Source organism: Plecotus auritus (assembly GCF_963455305.1).
Source record: "Plecotus auritus genome assembly, chromosome: 1".
Taxonomy (NCBI): domain Eukaryota; kingdom Metazoa; phylum Chordata; class Mammalia; order Chiroptera; family Vespertilionidae; genus Plecotus; species Plecotus auritus.
In genome coordinates, this window is record NC_137770.1 from 111,379,454 (window position 1) to 111,395,769 (window position 16,316).

A 16,316-nucleotide genomic window follows, 5' to 3' on the forward strand; every position below is an offset into this window, starting at 1 on the left:
TGCACCCTCTCGCAATCCGGGACACCTCAAGGGGATGTCAAAGAGCTGGTTTCAGCCCGATCCCACAGGCCAAGCCGAGTGACCCCACTGGTTAATGAATTCGTGTACCAGGCCTCTATTTAATAAATACTAATATATAAAGAGTCAGGAGCCATCACGACCGAAACAACCAGATGGACGGCCCCAGGCTGCATGGGGCGACAAGGCCAGCAGGGGGGTCAGTGAGGGACGACCAAACGACTGAACAGCAGGCAGCGTGAGGCGACCAAGCCGGTGGGGGGAGGGGGAGGGGGACAGTTGGGGGCAACCTAGCCGGCAGGGGGGGGGGTAGTTGGGAGGGACCAGGCTGGCAAGGGAGGACAGTTAGGGGTGACTGGGCAGGCAGGGGAGCAGTTAGGTGTCGATCAGGCTGGCAGAGGAGTGTTTAGGGGCAATCAGGCAGGCAGGCAGGCGAGCGGTTGGGAGCCAACAGTCCTGGATTGTGAGAGAGATGTCCCAAATTGGAGAGGGTGCAGGCTGGGCTGAGGGACACACACACACACACACACACACACACACACACACACACACACACACCTGTGCACGAATTTTGTACACCGGGCCTCTACTGTAATTATAAAAACACAAATTTGCCAAAACCGGTTTGGCTCAGTGGATAGAGCGTCGGCCTGCGGACTGAAAGGTCCCAGGTTCGATTCCGGTCAAGGGCACGTAACTTGGTTGCGGGCACATCCCCAGTAGGAGGTGTGCAAGAGGCAGCTGATCGATGTTTCTCTCTCATTGATGTTTCTAACTCTCTATCACTCTTCCTTCCTCTCTGTAAAAAATCAATAAAATATATTTAAAAAAAATAAATAATAAAAACACAAATTAGCTTTTATTCTAATATTTTGTTTACGCATAAAGGTCAACTAGTTCTTTCAGTAACATGTTTGAGTACCATGAGGGTCCTGATTAAAATAGTGTTTTGGAAGATTTCATATTAATCAGAATCTTCTGGTAACATTACAACTGCTGGTTTTGTGACATACAATAATTTAAACCCATGTAATAAGTGAATAAACACACACAAAAATAAAAAATAAACATCCACAAATTGACTGACAGCACAGAGAATGTCAATATGGTTTTGAAGCTATAAAAAATGTTCAAATTAATCAAGAAACTTTTCCAAAAGAATATTATGAAATAAATACAAAGAAGATATTCCTTTCTTCAACTCCAAAGGAAATTTAAAGAGGAGAAATTTTTATACCAACCTGCTTTTGGCTGACTTCTGAAATGGCCCTTTTGAGGTTCAATGACTTTGCAAATCTCAGAGCCTTCCCTAAATAAGTCCTTTAGAGAGGAACCAGAAAAAAAGTGATACCTCTCTGTAGTTTCCTCTTCACTCTGTCTGCCCGCTCACCCTATGAGGAAGGCAAAATCCATAGGAAGTTGATTCTAAAACTAACTACAGAATAAAATGTTCCCCAAATAAAAAGTCCCCAAATCCTGATATTTGACCTGCATTAGGCTAAGTCCTCAAGAAAGTAACAAAATGAAAATCAGTGGGAAATAAGGACAGAGCCCACCCCACGTTAAGTAATGCTCCATGGACTCAGGACTTTGCATAGGGCAGCACTGATCCAGGCTTTCTAGGAGACCAGGGACAGGCTCCACTGGGCTAAATGAAAGCAACCTTTACCGATTAAATAGGGCAGAGAGAGTTACTCCGGAGTAAAACAGGGTGTAGCAACACACCTTCTGTCAGCAGGATGTAGTAAACACATCAAGTTCAAAGGTTTCAACTCATTCTTTGCCAAAATAGACAAAGGTTACAGGATAGGATCAAAACATAACTCTTACTCCAAAAACAGGATTGCTCTTAGCAGGACCATCCTTTAGACTTCTTGAACATTCTCTGCTTCCAGTGAATGAGAAATTGAGTGATCAAATGCTTAAATACACACCTTTTACTCAGATAAATATAGGACAAAATATTCACAAGAAAATGAAATAGGAGTCTGAAACACCTCTCTGTCCCAGAAAAGAAAAGAGGGTGTTTGTGTGTCCCCTCAAAAGGCAACAAGAGTACCTTCCCTTCACTTCATTTCAGATCTAATTAAACTGAGGCTGAGTGTGAGGAGAGAACATGAAAATAAGATACGTGAGAAAAGGGAGAACTAGGCTTCTAATGAGCATTGAATACTATGAATATTCACGACACAATTAATACTCAAGTACTATTAAACTAGAGCCCACAAAACTCAAAACTTTAGGACATACATAAGCATAACCCATGGGCGGAAAGGTAGTACATTCAAGGAAATACTTTTTAATTTAGCTAATAATCTTAAGAGTTTACTACTTGTTAGCAAGAGCAATGCCATTATTATTTTAAAAAACACATACAGCAATCATTAAAGAAACTACAAAACTAAAGAAACTACATAATCAAACATTAGTGTATACTAGAATATCTACTGATAAATAATACAAGCACAGGAAGTTTAAAGGCAACAAAGTGTTGTTATATATTGCTCTACTGTTAAAAGTGTTACCCAATCTCCAGTGAAGTACAAAAATAGAGTATGCTTTTGGAAATGCTTATATCAATTTGACAGAATAATTCTGTCTGTGTACTCTAATTATATGTGAAATAAAAGTAAGCAAAACATAACCCCATTTATCTTGTAATTAATATATAATGTGTTTTACAACATTATTGGTCTGACACAGATTAGAAATAGAAAACAACTCTAGCCCTGGCCGGTTTGGCTCAGTGGATAGAGCGTCGGCCTGAGGACTCAAGGGTCCCAGGTTCGATTCCGGTCAGGGCCGTGTACCTTGGTTGCGGGCGCAACCCCAGTGGGGGGTGTGCAGGAGGCAGCTGCTCGATGTTTCTCTCTTATCGATGTTTCTAACTCTCTATCCCTCTCCCTTCCTCTCTGTGAAGAATCAATAAAATATATTTAAAAAAAAAAAAAAAAAAAAAGGAAAACAACTCTAGTCCTTCACCAAGGCAGTTCAAGGAGCAGTGATCTACTGTGGTGACTCAAGGTCAATCATCTTTACACTGCCTTTCTAGGAGAGAGGAAAATTCAGAACTGGAACAAGAATGAGGAAGCATTTCTGGTATGGAGGCTGACCTGAACATACCTCCTCACTTATCCAACTTGAATATTCCCACCTACACGTGGAGAATTTCTTGCTTTAAAAATACTTGGAATTACTTTCATTTATACTAATTTTAAAAGGGTAAAAGACAACTAAGTTATAGCACATGAAACAAAATTTCTGTGGCTGAGAAAATATTTTATTAGCATTTTCACCTGGCTGTTTTACAAGGGTTCCCTAAAGGTAAGCAATCCCTCCTCACTTCAATATTTCCAGTTCCGCCTGCAACGGAAGAGATGCTCAATAAGAATATGTGGGCTAAATTAAAGGAAATTATGACACTATAAAAATGTAACTGCAGGTTCGTTTCAGTCTGAAGTTCCTAGAACTGAGAAATCTCTGCTGACACTACACATTACTGCTAATAAGAAAATGCCTGAGAGCAGTCATTATGCGACTATTCCCTAAAAAGAGGTATTGTTTATCAATTTTTTTAAGAAAATAAGTCAAGCCATATATTAGACATTCCAATGCAAGGAATATCAGAATTCTGAAATATAGGATACAGATTCTATAATTCCCTATTCCACGTGGATTTCTGATGTTACTAGTATACTAGGTGCCTTTATTATATTAAACTAGAGATCTGGTGCGTGAAATTCGTGCTCTCAGAGGCGGTGGCGGGGGCGGGGGAGGTCCCTCAGCCCTGCCTGTGCCCTCTTGCAGTCCAGGAGCCCTCAGGGGATGTCCGACTGCCATCTTGACTGCCGGCAGTTGGACATCCTTAGTGCTGCTGCAGAAGCAGGAGAGGCTCCCGCCACCACCGCTGCACTCGCCAGCCGTGAGCCATGCTTCTGGCTGAGCAGTGCTCCCCCTGAAGAAGCACACTGACCACCAGGGGGCAGCTCCTGCATTGAGTGTCTGCCCGCTGGTGGTCAATAAATGTCATAGTGACCGGTTGTTCTGCCTTCCGGTCTATTTGCATATTAGCCTTTTATTATATAAGATATGCTCTTTCCTGGGTGGCATTCAAGTGCTTGCCATCTAACATCAGACAATTATAATACTCATAAAATTTCTAGTGGTTTTCTTAGTGTGATTATCTGTACATATTTTAGAAATAATACTACCAGTGCCTCATATCTGAGCAGTAATCTCCCAGCACTGTCACTTTTTAGCCTCTTAAATTCAGTTGTTTTGCTCAATCTAAATTTTATGTTACTCTAATTCAAATGTTTTGATGCAGGAAAATTTAAGGAGTGCCTTTTCCACATTTTATACTAATTTCCCAATTAAAATGCATTAGCATTTTCCATCACAGACAATGGCAAGTGTTAAGGCAAGGGTGTACACCATCAGAGGAAGTTTATTAAATTACTAGGTTAGGCTCTCTGCTCCTCCCGTTCATCAGACAGCCGCGCCTCCTGCACAGTGCCAACCATAACCCTGAGACATGATGGTGAAGGTTAGAGTGAACAGATTTGGCCGCACTGGGCTCCTGGTCACCAGGGCTGCTTTTAACTCTGGCAAAGCAGATATTGTCATCATCAATGACCCCTTCATTGACCTCAACTACATGGTCTACATGTTCCAGTATGATTCTACTCATGCCAAGGTCAAAGGCACAGTCAAGGCTGAGAATGGGAAGGTTGTCATCAATGGACAGTCCATCTCTATTTTCCAGGAGTGAGATCCTGCCAACATCAAATGGGGTGATGCTGGTGCTGAGTATGTTGTGGAGTCCACCGGTGTCTTTACTGCCAAGGAGAAGGCTAGGGCTCACTTGAAGGGTGGAGCCAAGAGGGTCATCATCTCTGCCCCTTCTGCAGATGCCCCCATGTTTGTGATGGGAGAAAACCATGCCAAGTATGACAACTCCCTCAAGGTTGTTAGCAATGCCTCCTGCACCACCAGCTGCTTGGCTCCCCGGGCCAAGGCCATCCATGACAACTTTGGCACCATGGAGGGACTCATGACCACAGTCCATGCCGTCACTGCCACCCAGAAGACTGTGGATGGCCCCTCTGGGAAGTTGTGGCGTGATGGCCGAGGGGCTGCCCCGAACATCATCCCTGCTTCTACTGGCACTGCCAAGGCTGTGGACAAGGTCATCCCTGAGCTGAACAGGAAGCTCACTGACATGGCCTTCCATGTCCCCACCCCCAATATGTCGGTTGTGGATCTGACCTGCCACCTGGAGAAAGCTACCAAATATGATGACATCAAGAAGGAAGTGAAGCAGGCATCAGAGGGCCCCCTCAAGGGCATCCTGGGCTATACTGAGGACCAGGTTGTCTCCTGCAACTTTAACAGTGACACCCCCTCCTCCACCTTTGATGTTGGGGCTGGCATTGCCCTCAATGACCACTTTGTCAAGCTCATTTCCTGGTATGACTATGAATATGGCTACAGCAAGAGTGGTGTACCTTATGGTCCACATGGCCTCCAAGGAGTAAGAGCCCCCTGGACCACCAGCCCAAGCAAGAGGAAAAGAGGCCCTCAGCTGCTGGGAAGTCCTTGCCCCAAATTGATCTCCCAACACACTAAGAAACTCCTGACCACAATTTCCATCCCAGAGCCCCTGAAGAAGGGGAGGGGCTTAGGGATCCCTACCTTGTTGTACACCATCAATAAAGTTCACTGTACCCAGCCAAAAAAAAAAAAAACAAAACAAAAAAAACAACGGAAAAAGATTATTAGGTTAGGCTTATTGCAAACTTTTACAATGTGGAAACACTATTTGTTGCACGTGTTTTCCATATATTCTACATACAGGGGTGAGCAAAAGTAAGTTTACAGTTGTTGAGTACACAAAACACAGCTTATTTTTGTACTATTTATTTATTTATTATCATTAACCACCTGTTTTTGCCCATCCCTGTAGTGTAATTTATAAATTCATATCTGCAACTCTAAACTTTTTTTTAAGCTAGCTTCAGACTTACATGTCTAATGACCTACTTGACATCTCTTCTTGGATGTCCCAATGGAATTTCAAAATCAGTTTAAATGTCTCAAAAGGATGGAGACTGACTATCCCAACCCTGAACCCTTATCCCACTTCTTAAATCTTCTACTTAAATGAACCTCCCACAGTAAACAGAATCTCCCTATTCCCTTCAACAATAAATGGAACTTTCATACGCCCCACCCAATTTCCTCCAGTAAAAACTTCCTCCCATTAAAAAGTCACCTTTTGTATCTGCTTGGCCCTCATTCTTCACAGCCTGAAATCCTGGAAAATCTAACTCCAAAACATATCTCAACTCAATTCATATATCCCCAAGTCTACAGTAGGCTCAGACACCATCATCTCTTCACAGGATGACAGTCTTTTTCTTTTTTTAAAAAAATATATTTTATTGATTTTTTACAGAGAGGAAGGGAGAGGGAGAGAAAGTTAGAAACGTCGATGAGAGAGAAACATCGATCAGCTGCCTCCTGCACACCCCCTACTGGGGATGTGCCCGCAACCAAGGTACGTGCCCTTGACTAGAATCGAACCTGGGACTCTTGAGTCTGCAGGCTGACGCTCTATCCACTGAGCCAAACCAGTCGGGCTCAGGATGACAGTCTTCTCAATGGTCTTTCTCCCCTCTCTTGCCCATTTACAATGCATTCTTAAAAAAGCAATCTTCTAAAACTATGTCACTCCACAGTTTGACAGTTCAGTGGCTTTTTGCTACATTTAGTATCAAATCTTAAAATTGCTTAATGTAGTCTTTAATAACTCCCCCTTCCCCCTTTCCTCTGCAAACCCACCTCTTTCCCCTCTCCCAATTGCTCACTGCATATCTGCAACAGTAATTCCCTCTGGATCCATTAACATACCTCAGCCTTTTCTCTACTTCAGGTTGTTCTACGAGTTGCTCCCTCTGCCTACAGTCCTCTGACCCTAGATGTTCCCAGATCTGGCTCCTCATTATCCAATTAACCAACTCCACACCATTTGTCTCCTCTTCAGAGATGTACTTTTCAACAGGCTGCAGGTACCACCCTCCACCCACCCATCTATTCTATATCCCATCCCAGACTTACTTTGTATCCTCATTGCAAGGAAAGCTCTAGGATATGAGAGAACTCCTTCCACCCACAAACATCCTCAGCACCTCCAGCTGTTTCTCAATTATATTAGGAATGAAAAGCATTTGTTGAAATACTACCGAAAGATGGAATGAATGAAGAAATGAGTGAATCCATAAGATCTGCTTAAGCTTTGCTCAAATAAATGCTGTAATTTGAATATGATATATGAGCAAGGGACATCAATAAATATGAACTGTGATAAAATTATATATGACACTAATAAATAGTCAAATAAGAAGACAAAGTAATGTGACAAAATTAAAATTAAAGGTCACATGTTTTACTAGCTAAAATAGCTTCTTTATACAACCCTAACCAACAGTTAAAATGTCTGTTATTTAGGTTCAGGCAGTAACCCAAAGAAGTAAAAAAGATCTGTAAGTTTGGAAAACATATTTGGTTCTCCCTCTATTTTAAAATGGGGACACTATGCCTGGCCGGCATGGCTCAGTGGTTGAGTGTCGACCTGTGAACCTGGAGGTCACAGTTCAATTCCCAGTTAGGGCACATGCCTGGGTTGTGGGCTTGATCCTCAATGTGGGGCATACAGGAGGCAGCCATCAATGATTCTCTCTCATCACTGATGTTTCTCTCTCTCTCTCTCCCTTCCCCTCCTCTCTGAAATCAATAAAAATATATTTTAAAAAAGAAATATTGCAATTATCTGCTAAATGCTGAAAATTTTAAGAAATAAAAACCAAAAAAAATAATAAAATGGGGGCACTAACATCTATCTTGCAACACTGAAACAAAGGCATGACTATAGCCTGCTACAGTATGTAGCACACAAGACTGAATGAAAATGTAGTTACTATATTAGTTGGCTTATTCTGGACTTACAGAAGGATCAAAAGGTATAGAACATGCTTCTTTTCCTACAAAACCCAAATGGAAAAAAAAATCTGCTACTGTCTACGTGATTTCTGTCCTGTATGAATAAATGTGTGAAGGAATAAATGTATCATTTAAAATTACTTCTCCACAATTATTCAGACAATATTAATGAAAAAGAAACCAACAGTTACCTACCCTATACCTTTTTTTCTTTTTTCTTTTCATGATGACAATGCTTTATTATATACATGTTGGGTTTTACATGTTTCATTCAAAATATGAGACAAAGAAAAATTTAAGCTAAACATTTTCAAAGATGCAGTTTATTATAAAGCAGCTTTTGGTACTGTTCATCCTGGACCACCTGAGATGTGCTGTTTTTCTGGAGAACGGTCATTGCTTACCAGGTAATATTTTAAAACTGTATACAAGGCCTACCCTCCGCCCCCTACCCAAACTTTATTAAAATATAATTGACATATGGCATTGTGTAAGTTTAAGGTGTACAAGAGGGGTGGGAAACATCTGACTATAGGCCATACAAGGCCTGCGAAGTCATTTAGTGTGGACCTGCCAAGGCATGAGGGGTGATTTGATTAACCATTAACTGTCACGCGTCCAAAACGGAAACCATCCCCACATGCCACAATATTTTGAATTTAATTTAAAAAATCAATTTGCAATGAATATTATTAAAATAAATATATTACTCACATTTGGGGTGTATTGGAATATTTTCAGCTGAAAATTCTCACGAAAAATTACTTTAAAGTTGGTCTATAGACACTTATGCGCACAATGGGTTAAATGTTTGACCAAATATAGCAGGCTAATTTTTAAGTTGATAATTTTGTATGGTCTGAGAATGATGTTATAAATACCCAAATGGACCTTGGCAGTAAAAAGGTTCCCCACCCCTGGTGTACACGTGTTAATTCACCACACTGATATATTTGCAAAATGATCACCACCACAGCATTAGCTAATACCTAAATCATTACATCACAGAATTAACATTTCTTCTTTGTGGTGAGAACATTTAAGATCTACTCTCTTAGCAATTTCTAAGCAAATAATACAGTATTATTAATATAATCACAATGCTGTACATTACATAAGAGACAAGCAAAACAGGGCAAGCAGATCTAGACATTCTGTATTTTAGAAAATTAAACATACAAGAACCTAACATAACCCACACAAATTTTCAACAAATTTTGGTAAATCCTGGTCATTGGGATTATATAGGCACTAAAAAGAAAATTTTCCCAGTGCTATGCATTGAACTCTGATAATTAAAGAGTAATGAGCAAACTTAGGTTTAATTAAATACTTTAATTTTCTTTTGCTATCATTTGAATTAATTGCCTCTTAATCCTAATTTCCCTCTATATAAAATAATTTTTCATAATTTCACAAAGTCACAGTGACCAAGTATAAGTTTTGCACCTTTGAGACAACTTTCCCCATTATAGAGATTGATGGCACAGCCATTAAACCTATAGTTTCAAAGTTTAGTGAGCCTCAGTGATACTTGGAGAATTCTAAGTGCAGATGAGCAGGCCTGTCTCACAGAAATCCTACTCCCTAGGCTAGGTATCTGGGTTTTAAACAAGTGCTCATGGGTTTTTCATAAAACAGAACATTTTTTAGGAGGAATTTTATTGTTTAGAAGATCTGTAATGCTTTTTTTAACCTAAAAGCAAAACAGGTGTCAAGCTCCTTACTCAGAGTAACTGCTGAAAGTAATTAAAACCAATATAGGCTGACTAGATCACAATCAAATTTCAGAGCCATGGAAGAGGCCATGCAACTGACCACACACAACCCCTCAATTTGAACAATGCACCTGACAATACCTGTGGGATTTGGATGTTACAATTCTGGATTATCCAATATAATGTTTTCAGTTACAACATAAAATGGTCCCTTTAATCTAGAAAGTTCATTAAAAAATTTTTAATTGATCATATGTATTTTTAAGTATTTCTGGACAAATAAAGTGAGTTATTTCAGTCTCTAGTACATTATACTCTCTAACACTTTTCTATTTGGAAACTGAATTTAGTCTGCATCATAGACAATTGTCTAAAAACTAGAGGCCTGGTGCATGGTATTCATGACTGGTGGAAGGGTGTGGCCTGCAGGGATAGGCCCACTGTGGAAGCACTGTTCATACCGGTCAGCTGAGCAGCACACCCACTGTGGAAATGCACTGACCACCAGAAGGCAGCTCCTGCATTTAGCATCTGCCCCCTAATGGTCAGTGCATGTCATAGCGACTGCTCAACCAGTCGTTCTGGTTGTTCTGTCATTCAGTCACTGGGCTTTTATTATATAGGATGTATTTCACTTACCGTGTTTTCCCGAAAATAATACATCCTCCGAAAATAAGACCTACTTACAGGTTTCCTTCTGAGTGAAATATAAGGCATCCCCCGAAAATAAGGCCCCCGGGCTCTGTCTCAGAATGAAAATTAATTTACCGTAAACTGGTCGCTAGGGCCGCCCCGACTGGAATCTAGCAACCAGTGACGTTACACAGAGTCCTGACGTCACTGCTGTGTGGAGGCGGAGCGGAGGTCGGAGTGAGCGGTGAGCGCGGGGCGGGAGAGAGGAGGAGACTTTCGCAGATGTGTGTAGAAGAACAGGAGGATTAGAGCGGACGGGACGCGGCGAAGGTGGTGAGTGCTGGTCTGTCTCTGGTGACACTACCTGATGCTCGCGGCTGCCTTCATGATGACTGAAGGTTCTCAGTCAGTGGCAGACCCTGCTCCAGCCCAGATCCAGGCCCCAGCAAGCCAGTGACATTCCCCAGGCAGGCCCCAGGGGGTAAATGTCTGATAAAGGGGTAGGGGGGATATCTGGTGAAGGTGTTCAGTGGCACAGGGGTAGGGGGAGGGGGATCACTTAAAATGACACAGGAGGATCAGAGGGGGCAATCAAAATGACACAGGAGGATCAAAAGGGGTTACTAAAATGGTAATCCCCCCTCTGATTCTCCTGTGCCATTTTGATTCCCCCCTCTGATCCCCCCTGTGTCATTTTGAGTGATCCCCCTCCCCCCACCTTGATACCCCAATTCCTTTTTTTTTACCCCTAGAAATGAGTGCAAAAAAAAAAAGCTACTCCGTGGAGTACAAGAAAGGAATTGTGGAAGACTCTTGGGGCCAAAATCTTACTGCTTTCTGCAAAGAGAAGATGTTGAGTATCCGATTGGTCCGAAAATGGCGAGCAGAGTATGGTAACCTCATTGAACAAGTGGACAAGGGAAATGCTAAAAAGCGCAAGTGTGGATCAGGTCGGCAACCATTATTTTCCGAGCTGGAAGACCTGATCTGTGAATGGGTTGTTGACAGGAGAGCAAAGGCTTTGGTTGTGAATAGGGCTCAGATTCAAGAATTTGCCCTTGCAATGGCACCACAGTTTGACACAGCCCCGAAGACTTCAAAGCATCACAACACTGGCTGGATAATTTCCTTCAGCGAAGTGAACTGTCTTTAAGAAGATCTACAACATTGTTTAGGTTGGAAGATACTCAAGTTATTAAACGAGCACTTGCATTCAAGTCCTTTATTGATGATGCTGACTTTTCTAAATACAATCTTTCCAACATGATTGCTATGGATGAAACTGCAGTGTTTATGGGCCAATCATCTCAAACAACAATTGAAGAGTGGGGTGCCTCCTTGGCGTACATTCCCTCCACTGCTTACAAAAGTGCACGTGTTTCCTGTATTTTGGCAATTCGTCTGGATGGCACTAAAATCCCACCTTTAATCATTTCTAAGGGCAAGAAGGAAAAGATTGAATGTGTTTTGGGCGTTTTTATTCTTGAAACTGAAAAAGCCTGGGCCACACAAGCAGTTATAAGGAAGTGGGTCGATTTAACGCTGCCGCTTGTTATGCGAAGGAGCCAAAGAGGTCTGCTAGTCTGGGATGCAGCCAGCACTCACTGCACTAAAGACATGAAGACATTTCTTCACGAAAGAAAAATAGATCAGATAATGATTCCCGCAGGAATGACGGCCTATCTCCAGACTCTTGATATTGCAATAAACAAGCCATTCAAAGACAATTTGCGCATGGAAATTAATGACTACAATGAAAATAGAATGGAGAGAAATCAGCGTGGAAACTTTGTGAAACCTAAACTGCAAGAAGTTGTGACTTGGGTGAAGAATTCATGGGAGAAAATCACTGACAGTTGCACTGCAAATGCACTGCGAGCAGGCTACCTTGACAAGAAGTACTCATTTAAAGACAGTGCTATTGCTAAACATGAGAGATTTGGTCCACTGATTCTGAAAGAAATGGAGTCACAAGAAATTCACCAGGAAATTCAGGAATTGGATTGTTATGATGATGTTCCAGAAGATGATGACATGATTGTCATTGAATAAATGAGTAAATTCTTGATACTGTAGGATTCACAGTTTGTCTGGTTTGTGTTGACAACTACCATACTACCGTACCGTATACAGGTAATAAATTTCCTTTATTTTCATTTAACAATAAATGTGTACCGTATTCTTCTTCATGGAAAAATAAGACATCCCCTGAAAATAAGACCTAGCATGTCTTTGGGGGCAAAAATTAATATAAGGCACTGTCTTATTTTCGGGGAAACACGGTATTAATATTTAAAACATTTTCCCAGCTTAAACAATTTTTTAACTTGTGTATGAAATATAAAAGATTCTAGAAAACAAATTTATCATCAAATTTGTACAAAAATACCAAATCTAAAACATGATTCATTAAATAACTTGTGGATTTAATATGCAACAATTTTAGAAGATCAATTTGCCTTATTCTTAGTTTTTGTGTGTGATCTAATAGTTAATCGTGTTATAGAAGAGTATATTATTTTCAGTTACTGAGTAACAAATTACCCCAAACATCTAACAAGAATATCAACCACCTTAACCTAATTCATCTTTATAGAACACTAAATCCAACAATTGAAGGATATATATTTTCAACTATATATGGAACATCCACCAAAAAATGTCATCTATGGGGCATAAAGTAAGTCTCAATACTTTTCAGAAGATTTTTGTAATCATACCACTGCACATCTTCATCTTAATATTTTACCTACTCAGACTCTATTTAAGTGTGTATGTTGATTGGAGGTGCAGGGAAAAAGGGTGAGGAAGCATAATCTGTACTTTGTAAACCCACTAAGCATTAGTGCATGTTGCTGAACGTAATGAGTCCATTTAGCTCATTGTTCTCAGAAGCACTGGTCACAGTCCCACCAACCTTATTCATACAACCACCCAACATCCACAGTAGATTATTCCAAGCAATACAGCAGAGCTACACATACCTCAGAGGCAACTGTATACACTGACTCTCATTCCCTCTATTGAAGGGCACAAAGTCAAAATAAAAAGTATGAATGTGTCTATATCTAAAGATAAAGAAGGGTCGAAAGTAAAGGCCACTCAAATATCAACAGTGATGAGCTCTGAGTAACAATGGGGTTACAGGTGATTATTTTCTTCTTTACGTTTTATTTTTCCTGATAAGGAACTATATTATTTTTATAGAAGAAAAAAAATACAAGAAAGGAATGAGGGAAGAGAGGGGAAGGGAGGGAAAAGAAAGAAAGGGGAGGGGAGGAGAAAGAAAAGAAAAGGGAAAGTAAAAAGAGAGAGAGACAAAGAAAGAACTAACAGGAAGAGGAAGGAAAAGAGGAAAATGATGAAAGATCGACACATTAGTTCATCCCTTATTAATATTACTAGAGGCCCGGTGCACGAAATTCGTGCATGGGGTAGAGGGGTGTCCCTCAGCCTAGTCTGCACCCTCTCCAATCTGGAACCCCTAAAGGGATGTCCGACTGCCCGTTTAGGCCCGATCCCACCGGTGGGATCGGGCCTAAACAGGCAGTCGGACATCCCTCTCACAATGCAGGACTGCTGGCTCCCAACTGCTCGCCTGACTGCCTTCCTGATTGCCCCTAACCGCTTCTGCCTGCCAGCCTGATCACCCCCTAACCACTCCCCTGCCAGCCTGATTGATGCCTAACTGCTCCCCTGCAGCCTGTTTGCCCCTAACTGCCCTCCCCTGCAGGCCTGGTCACCCCTAACTGCTCTCCCCTGCAGGCCTGGGTCCCCCCCAACTGCCCTTCCCTGGAGGCCCAGTCACCCCCAACTTCCCTCCTCTGCCAGCCAGGTCACCCCTAACTGCCCTCCCCTGCAGGCTTGATCGCTCCCAACTGCCCTCCCTTGCAGGCCTGTTCCCTCCCAACTGCCCTCCCCTACTGGCCTGATTGCCCACAACTACCCTCCCTTGCAGGCCTGGTCACTCCCAACTTCCCTCCCCTGATGGCCATCTTGTGGTGGCCATCTTGTGTCCACATGGGGGCAGCCATCTTGTGTGTTGGAGTGATGGTCAATCTGCATATTACTCTTTTATTAGATAGGATAGTGGTCTGGTGCACGGGTGGGGGCCAGCTGGTTTGCCCTGAAGGGTGTCCCGGATCAGGGTGGGGTTTCCTTGAGGCGTGGGGCGGCCTGAACAAGGGGCCTGTGGTGGTTTGCAGGGCAGCCACGCCCGCTGGCGACCCAAGTGGAGGCCCTGATATCTGGGATTTATTTATCTTCTACAATTGAAACTTTGTAGCCTGGAGTGGAGCCAAGCCTTCTGCTCCCTCTGTGGCGGCTGCCATTTCTGTTGGGATTTATTTATCTTCTATAATTGAAACTTTGTAGCCTTAAGCGGAGGCCAAGGCAGGCCAAGGCTGCAGAAGCTTGGCTTCCTCCATCGCCGGGGGCAACCCTAGCCTCCTGCTCTCTCCAGCCCCGAGGCTGCCACCATTTTTGTTGGGATTTATTTATCATCTATAATTGAAACTTTGTAGCCTGGAGTGGAGGCCTAGGCCGGCAAGGGCAGGCAGAAAGCTTGGCTTCCTCCATTGCCCGGGAAACCCAAGCCTCCCTCCTGCTCTCTGTGGCCGCAGCCATCTTGGTTGGGTTTATTTGCATATTCGCTCCTGATTGGCTGGTGGGCATGGCTTGTGGGTGTGTCGGAGGTACGGTCAATTTGCATATTACTCTTTTATTAGATAGGATGTCTGGGGAAGGGCACCTGTTTAAAACCTCCATAAATCTCTGTAGTTGCCTTAAGCCAGGCGTCCTCAAACTACAGCCCGCGGGCCACATGCGGCCTGCTGAGGACATTTATCCAGCCCACCAGGTGCCGCTGCCTGTCCTGCTTAGCAGCCGACTCGTCCCGGGCCCGCAGTACGCATAGGAATTTGTTCATAGTTTTTTTTTTTTTTAAACTATAGTCCGGCCCTCCAACAGTCTGAGGGACAGTGAACTGGCCCCCTGTTTAAAAAGTTTGAGGACCCCTGCTTAAGCTTTGGAGCTGAACCACACAATAAACTGACTATAATTTAAGTCTTTATGTGGAATGCAGGCAAAGAATTTGGGAGTCACCTACTCCTGCCTCACTGGAAAGTCCAAAAGAGATAAATGACAGCAAATCACAAATGGGCAGAAAAGTTCTGCATTTCTGACACTATGTGCTCCTGGCTCACAGAAACAACAGACTCAGATATCCCTCGATGTGCATAATATTAAGTACCTGAAATTTTTCATTTTTCTTAATATTTCAAGAAAACATATAAGACACCCACTATTTCTGAGGCAGGAACCATGTTAATGTAGGAGTAAACAAGACATAACAGCTCACAGCCAAGTTAAGACGGGAATAAAGGATGAGGCAAAGGACCAGTAATAAGAGAGAGCTCCCAGCAGGGATCAGGGCCCAGATGATTTTACCATCAACCCCAGGACATATCCTCGCTGGTTTAACCTAATTTGTGCTATTACATGGCCATGGTGACACAACTGTGTATGCCACTGAGCCTTTCTACAATTTGTTATAAGTCAACACAAAAGAGGGTGTGGCCAAAGCCTATTCAAGTCACATCACCTCATTACAATAAAGAATTTGCTGATGCACGGCCTGCTTGGCTCTGTGGTTGAACGTCAACCTATGAACCAGGAAGTCACAGTTCAATTCCAGTTCAATCCCCGGTAAGGGCACATGACCAGGCTCGACCCACAGTGGGGGGTATACAGGAGGCAGCCAATCAATGATTCTCTCTCATCAATGTTTCTATCTCTCTCCCTCTCCCTTCCTCTCTGAAATCAATAAAAATACTTTTTTAAAAATTTGCTAACTTTTATATGCAGAAACAAATATCCTCTCACAAATTCTTAAAATGTTGAGTCATTATTCCTCTCTCACTTCCCCCTCCTTCCCTTAGAGTGCAG

General features: G+C 42.4%; 1 protein-coding gene and 1 pseudogene across 26 annotated transcripts in view; one reads left to right on the plus strand and one right to left on the minus strand.

The window, feature by feature from the left end:
• Window positions 1–16,316, minus strand: part of PARD3 (par-3 family cell polarity regulator) — a 781,475-nt gene that overhangs the window by 641,269 nt on the left and 123,890 nt on the right. The window lies entirely within an intron of this gene.
• On the plus strand, window positions 4,556–5,555 carry LOC308252922 (glyceraldehyde-3-phosphate dehydrogenase-like; annotated as a pseudogene). Its single transcript has one exon. The product of its transcript is annotated as a glyceraldehyde-3-phosphate dehydrogenase-like (transcript).